The 7,753-nt window shown below is 41.6% G+C and overlaps 1 pseudogene; it reads right to left on the bottom strand.

Moving 5' to 3' along the window:
* Positions 1-6,681: 6,681 nt before the first annotated feature.
* LOC139826330 (endogenous retrovirus group V member 2 Env polyprotein-like) lies at positions 6,682-7,494 on the bottom strand (annotated as a pseudogene).
* Between the last annotated feature and the right edge of the window lie 259 nt (positions 7,495-7,753).

Below are 7,753 nucleotides of genomic sequence, written 5' to 3'. Positions count from 1 at the left end.
CACGTCGGGGTCACCATAGGTCGTGGTTGAGACGGACAAACGACATGGACCAAGTTCTTCCAGGATGAAAGTAGTAGATGCCATTTATTGCCACAAGTGCATTTTTATACAGTTTTACCAATTCATGTGTCTCTTCACTATTGGTTACAAGTTACAGCAGTAACATCTCATTGGCTAATTTTGCTATCATCAGTGTTACTCTTCTACTCCCTTCTCTCTCACGGGTACATCCTTAATATCTCCGGATACTCCTTTACTCCCATCTTTCTCATGGGTAGGCCTTAATATCTTCAAGGCTAATTTCTGTTCCCATGCCCTCTGTCAGGGAATCCACGGACCCACCGTAGTCCCCCACATGCACTGAGATCTCCAACGAGACACACAAGGTACATGCGACAAGTGTGCTAAGCAGAGCTCTGTTAATAGTCTCCTAAGTCTTTACTAAAAAAAATTTACCCTCTTTGGACTAGGAAGAATACTGAGTACAATATGGAGTCAAGGAGGGCTCAGGGAATTCCAGTGGTCTTAATGTAATATGTGACTGTAAACCTCAAAATATCTATGTCTGAGTTGGGAGACAATGAACTTCTTATAGCTTGTTGAGAGGTCTCAGTTCCTGGCCATCCTAGTACTGAGAAAATATGTTGGTTGTTGTAACTAATTCTCCCATTGGTCTTCTAAAATATATTAAATAATAGGACTCACTTAAAGCTGATCCTATGAGTTTGTCAAAAATTTTCAGATCATCCTAGGATATTGAGAGAGATCTGAACTCAGTGCAGTAAACAAAATACGTGTATTTTTCCTGCCATGAAAAAATTTGCATAAATACATACACACAGACCCTTCTACATATATATGTATGTGTGTATATATATATATAAAATTGTGGTGAATTGACCTTGGCTGGCCACTAGGTACCCACCAAACTGGTCTATCACTCCCCCTCCTCACTACATGGAAAAAATATGAAGAAGATTGTCGCGGTTGAGACGGACAAACGACATGGACCAAGTTCTTCCAGGATGAAAGTAGTAGATGCCATTTATTGCTACAAGTGCATTTTTATACAATTCTACCAGTTCATGTGTCTTTTCACTATTGGTTACAAGTTATAGCACTAACATCTCATTGGTTAATTTTGCTATCATCAGTGTTACTCTTCTATCCCCTTCTCTCTCACGGGTACATCTCTCCTCTCTCACGGGTACAAATCCATATCTCCGGATACTGCCTTACTCCCATCCTTCTCAGGGGTAAACCTTAATATCTTCAAGACTGATCTCTACTCCCATACTTTCTGTCAAGGATTCCACAGACCCGCTGCAGTTTCCCACAATTCCCCCTTTTTGTATTTGTGCTAAAAATGTTGCCTTCATTGTCCGCTGCAGGGCCCTTTGCAGCAGAGAAATCATGCATGGCAACATTAGTAACACAACTACAACAATCATCAGAACGATCAGTCCTGTTTTCACTACTGATAACAACCACCCTGAAAGCCCCCAGCTACTAAACAATTTATTTAACCAATCCCACCCATCATCAACTTGTAACTTTTGTACCCCCTCTTTCAACAATTGTATACTTTGATGAATTGACTCAGAATGATCTGACAAGTTCATACAGCACATACCATCAAAATCTTCACACCCGTGCCCTTGAGTTAATAACAAAAAGTCTATTGCAGCTCTATTCTGCAGTGTAGCATGTCTTACAGAATCTACATCTAACAGAAGTCCACTTAAAGCCTTAGAAGTTCTGTTAGTTTGCTTAGCTAGCCAGCATCCTAATTTTTCTAAAGTATTTAGAGCTTTAGCTGTACCAACACCAGGTACAAGAGATCCTAAAACCCTTAATCCTGATCCCCAAGAACCTACTCTGTCATCACATATTGACTTATATGCATGCAAAAAACGTTTTTCCCGTGTCGTTTTTCTGTGATCTACTATCATGGATACATTGGGCATTAAGAGAGTTAATCATCCCAAACTACATGGTCCTCCAACAGCATTAGAAGGAATTCCTGGCCAGACTCTATCACCGCAGATCAAGAATACACGATACGGGAGTTTTCGGGGTCACTGTCCCACATTGTTAACGACACCCCTTGGATTCTTCTGCGAGGCATTGCACCAACGAGTTTCATTTCTGTAGTCATCAAGGGTAGCATTAACATTTTGCAGTCTTATCCATTCATGCTTTAGCATATTATCCTGGCACTTTTCACAAACCAGCTGGATACAAGCATCCATGGGCACAGATACAAGCAATTCCAGTTCCTGTGGTTCAATGTCTATTTCCGGGAGACAGTTAATCCAAAGTGCCATGTTAGTACTATTATAGTTGCAATGCCTTTGCACCAACCACTATTTTGAAACAGTTGTGTGATGCTGCTGTAGTCGTCAAGGGGGATGCCAATCAAGCATGTGTGGAACGGGTTTTCCGGAGATGCCATAGCTAGGCATATGGAGTCCTGGCCAGTCATGTTGACTAAAGTAATCCACATGTTAGTTTTTGTCTGTGCAGGCATCCAAGATGAAGCAGCTGCAGCAATCATCATTATGAAGGCAACACAGGTTTCACATTTCGCGCAGGCAACCATTGTGGTCCTTGATCTGTAGAGACACAAGCATAGCCTCTCCCCCAGGTTAATAATTCATGCGGACCCGTCCATTGTCCCGTGCGCAAATCCCGCATCAACACTTTTGCCCCTGGACCCACCCTTTCTTGAGTCACTAAAGAGGAAAAGTGACGTAGAATGGGTGGCATCTGGGCATCATCAGAAACCTGCAAAAAGTTTAAAACATATGTGGCTTTAGCCAAGTGTGCATCAGGTGGTTCACCCAACATTCCTCGTTTTTGTTTTTGAAGAAAACGCTTGAGTGTTCCATGAGCACGTTCCACAATACCTTGCCCTGTGGGAGAGTGAGGAATACCTGTAACATGAGATACTCCCCAGAGCTGTAGAAATGAAGCAACTTTCCGGGATACATATGCTGAGCCGTTGTCTGTTTTTACCTGTTGCGGAACGCCCAAGAAGGAAAATGCACGCTGCCAATGACGTATTACATCTCGTGCAGATTCTGCAGTATGAGCAGTGGCAACGATAGCAGAAGAGAAGGTGTCTATAGAGACATGAACATACTTCAAGCACCCAAATTCAGGTACATGTGTAACATCGGTTTGCCAAATTTGCAAGGCTCGAAGGCCATGGGGATTGGTACCATAATAAGTAGGAATATGCTGACCTTGACAATCAAGGCATGCAGCAACAATAGCACGTACCTCAGAATTTGAAATGCCAAAGTGTCGTCTCAAGGCACTATAGCCTTGATGATAGAAATGATGTGAGGTGATTGCCTGTTGCTTAACATCTGGAACAGGTCCTAAAGTCACTGCTGAAACTAGAGAATCTGCTTTTGGATTTCCTTCTATTATGAAACCTGGCAATGTAGTATGACTTTTAACATGCGTGACATAATATTCATGATGACGCTTTTGAATTTCAAGTCATTACAGTTTTAAAATACCAAATAACTTTTCATTAGACACATGTCCCAATACAGCTTTATCCAACCGTTGTACAAGCCCGGCCACATAAGCAGAGTCTGTCACAATATTCACAGGGCCAGGAAAGGCCTGAAACGCCATGGTCATTGCTCTAAGTTCAACCACTTGTGGTGATCCTTCCTGATATTCTACTTGATGTTGCCACTGTGACCCATCCTTCCAAACAATGGCTACCTTGCCCGTCCTTCCCGATCCATCTGTAAATACTGTAGGTCCATTTACTGGGCTCGACTGATTCAATTGCTTCTGACCAAATCTTACCTGACTGCCTAATTTAATCACTGGATGTGAGGGCAAATGATAACTGATTTGACCCGTATAATTCATCATAACTGCTTGTAGTGCAGAACTATTAGCCATACACCATTCAAAATAATGACTTTGCACAGGAAGCATGATCGTTTCTGGGTCTCTTGCCATTAATTCCATGCAACGTGATCTGATTTTAATAATCACCTGAGTCACCAGTTCAAAAAGACCTGGGGCTGTCTTTTTTGACTTAGTTGGCAAAAAGACCCACTCTAAAATATGTAAAGGATCTCCCCACTTCTCATCCCATTGTGCGATCACAGCAAAAGGAATGCATTGATCAGTCAAAACAATTGCTTGTACAGGCACTGTCAAATCAGTTCTCCATACATGTTTACTACTGATTGCTTGTTCAGTTTCCGCAATTACCTGCTGTGCTTCTGTTGTCAAAGTGCAAGGGGCAGAAATATTAGTGTCTCCTCGCAAGAGATCGAACAATGAAACCAAGGGCCAAGAAGGAGGCCAGTCCTGTTGTGAAATTATAGTGACATCTGCTCCTGTATCAAGCAGTCCAGTAAGCTTCACCTCGCTGGGAACAAAAGCATTCATTATGAGTGTACAAACCATTTGTGGCCTTTTCTCTGACACTGTTTGAGACCAAAAAATAAGTGGCTTTCCAGTTGAACCAGGTCCACTGTCCCCATGCAGAACTTGCTCAGTCCTAGGGACAGAACTCAAAAAGGGCACAAGTTGAGCTAAGCGTGTTCCTTTTTGTATTGTCACAGGTGGTGTCGCTGTGGAAACCAAGGCACAAATTTGTCCACAGAAGATCATACTGGGTACTAATGAAAGGCACTTAAAGAATAATGCAATCATCAGGCACAGTCAACATGGGTTCACAAAGGGAAAGTCCTGTTTAACTAATTTGATCTCCTTCTATGATAAGGTCGCCCACCAAGTGAGCCCGGTTAATGTAGTTTTTGTGGATTTTAGTAAGGCTTCTGATACTGTCCCTCACAGCATCCTTCTGGGCAAGTTGTGCAATTGTGGGATGAGTGTGTTCGCAGTGCACTGGGTGAAGAACTGGCCGATGGGCAGAGCTCATAGGGTTGTAGTGAATGGGACTACATCTGGCTGGTGACTGGTCACCAGTGGTGTTCCTCAGTGCTCAATTCTAGTGCCAGTTTTGTTCAATATTTTATCAACAACCTGGATGCAGGAGTTGAAAGCACCATTAGCAAGTTTGCTGACGATACCAAACTGGGAGGTGCTGTTGATGCTCTTGAGAGGCAAGAGGCTGTGCAGAGGGATCTGGATAGATTGGAGCATTGTGCTATCATCAGTTTCTTATTAAAAAGATGTGTTTTATTTCTACATGTGGTAATGTATGTCATGGATCTTTTCAGTATGCTTCCACATAAACACGTGTAATATTCCGTGCACATTTTCATGTGTAAGTAAATTAACCCTCGCAGGATTGCGAGTGTATTATAAATTTACCCTCGCAGAATCGCGAGTGCACACTTTCCGTACTCACTACGAGTACGTGTATCTCTTTAAAAAATAATCCCACACCGTGTTTAGGCAAGTGTGTACTCCTCCTGGACTCAGAGACCGCTCCAGCATTGTTTTGGGTGAAGCCATGTGCATGCAGTCTGTGGACCACCTGTTGTATTAGTTGCTGCCCCTTAATAATTTTCCTCAACTGATATCCGAACCTGTATTTAAGTCACTTTTGGAGTGCTAAAACCCTGTTTCTCACCGGTTTAATAAAGGTTGTTTTGGACCCCCTTGTCCCTTAAACTAACCTCGGGGTGCCTCTGTGACACTTAGTCTGCTAAGGCAGAACCTTACTTCACAGAATCTCCTTCCCTTAAATGAACATGTGTATGAATGTTCTTGTTCTCCTGAATGTTTACAGTATTGGTGTATAGTTTTCTTGCATTACTTAAGAGAATAGCTAAGAATGGATTTATCATTAATATGAATTGCTTTCTTCTTCCCAGTTTAGGAATTAAGATTTGCTTAGTTATTGTAATTGAGTTTTTCTTCTAGTCAGCATTCAGGAGTGTGACAGTAAAATATCTAGAATCCTTGATGGAACCAGAATATGATAAATTACTGACATGTTTATATAATTTTTCACATGGCACTGACGCGCGGAAACAACTTTACAACCTATAAAGTCATAAAACTTTACAACTCACAAAGTTATAAAGCAGGTATGTTTATTTCGATGTCGGGCGCAAGGGGGATCGTTCCACCATTCATGCGCAACTTCTAACAATATGAGGTGTGTTTAAATAAAGTAAGGTGTTACATATTCATAATGACCCCAGGAACGCCTATACATATTCATGACCTTTCCCCGCTTCTTATTAAAATGAGTCCCAGGTAATCATTTCCATAGTCTCCGCCTTGACCCCGCCCTGTTGCGCCTGCGCAGCGCCATCTGGTGATCTTGAGGAGGGGTCTTTGGGGGTCTTTGGATGAAGGCTCCTTCAACTTCGTCACAGTGAACTTTTTACCTTTGGTTCATTATGTTGAATTGACTGGGACCCAAGCTACCAAGTCGATTGAAACCAGACTGGCACCCCCTTTTGCTGTAAATCTTCGTTATCTTGTCTCCTCAAGTTTACAGCTAGGTGCAGTAAAACTTCTTATCTTGGCATTCGATGGGGTTCTGTTTTTCTTAACATAAGTTTACATAAAGCTCTAAACTAAGCATTTATTGTGTGGCTAAGCCTTAAAGTGTTAGTTCGTTAGTAGGCACCCATTATGTGGTTGGTTAACCCTTAAAATGTTAGTTCCCTTTATCAATTCCCCCCTTTTCAAGACAGTTAGTAAATTCTTTTACTGTAACTAATATAATGATACCCTGTTTAACTTTTTCTCAAAGTATTTGTTAGATTCTAATTTTTGCCTTAATTGATTCCTTTTCCAGTTGCTATAGGTGTCCCCAGTACTTTGGCAACACCACAAGAAACACTTCATCATTATGCAGATCAGTATTCCCAAAACTAATATCCCTACTAAGGCTGCAAATAGTGAATGTAATCAAGCCAGATTTGGAAGCCAAGAAGTAAGCTTTTCCCATAATTCAGAAAATCCCCATGATGTTTCATCTAAAGTAATCTCATGGAGGATCTGAGATTGTTTCCATATCTTTTGGATGTCTGTTTCTACCCGTTTCTCCTGGTTAATATATGAACAACAACTCTGATTTATCACTACACATACACCTCCTTCTTTTGCAGTCAGGAGATCTAGAACCATGTGATTTTGTTGGACTGTTTTACTTAATGATGATATCTCTTCCTGGAGCCCTTGAAGAGCATCCGCAGTGGCATTTTCGATCTTCTCCATTGTGGCTGAAATATTTACTATGGCCTTTTCTAACTCACTAACCCCTAGCCAAGAAAGAAACCATCTGGCAAAACTATGAAATCCAGAGGGTCTCTGTATGAGAGCGTTATTCGATACTGAACGTGTTTTTTTCCATTATGTCCTCACAATGCCTGGGGGTGGATATGAATGGTTCAACATCTGTGCTAGAGGTAATATGTATCCACCAGTACACTGGCCTTGCCAATTATCACGTAGGCTTTTCCTGGCTCGGCTGTCCCCACAAAGCCACCACCACCACCCAGGAGCTAGGCTACATTTTGTTGCCATTTTGGAAGGGAAGTTATGTTTTCTGATGTTTTTTACATTGTAATTAAACCCTAGGTCTTTTAGCTTGGTTACACTGAAAGTTCCTACACTCTGCGACTGACTACATTCACTGCAATTCGGAAATTTTTGCCAACTAATTATTTTATCTGTGCAGTTCATACATCTAGAATAAATCGTAATTTCAGTTTGATTCCAAGGCACCAATCTGAAATTTCCTCCTGTAGTTTTATTCAGATCCTCCCCATAAGGACAAGTTTGA

Source organism: Patagioenas fasciata, chromosome W, assembly GCF_037038585.1.
Source record: "Patagioenas fasciata isolate bPatFas1 chromosome W, bPatFas1.hap1, whole genome shotgun sequence".
Lineage (NCBI taxonomy): Eukaryota > Metazoa > Chordata > Aves > Columbiformes > Columbidae > Patagioenas > Patagioenas fasciata.
The sequence above is the reverse complement of the archived record's forward strand: the minus strand, read 5'-3'. Positions and strand labels throughout refer to the sequence as shown.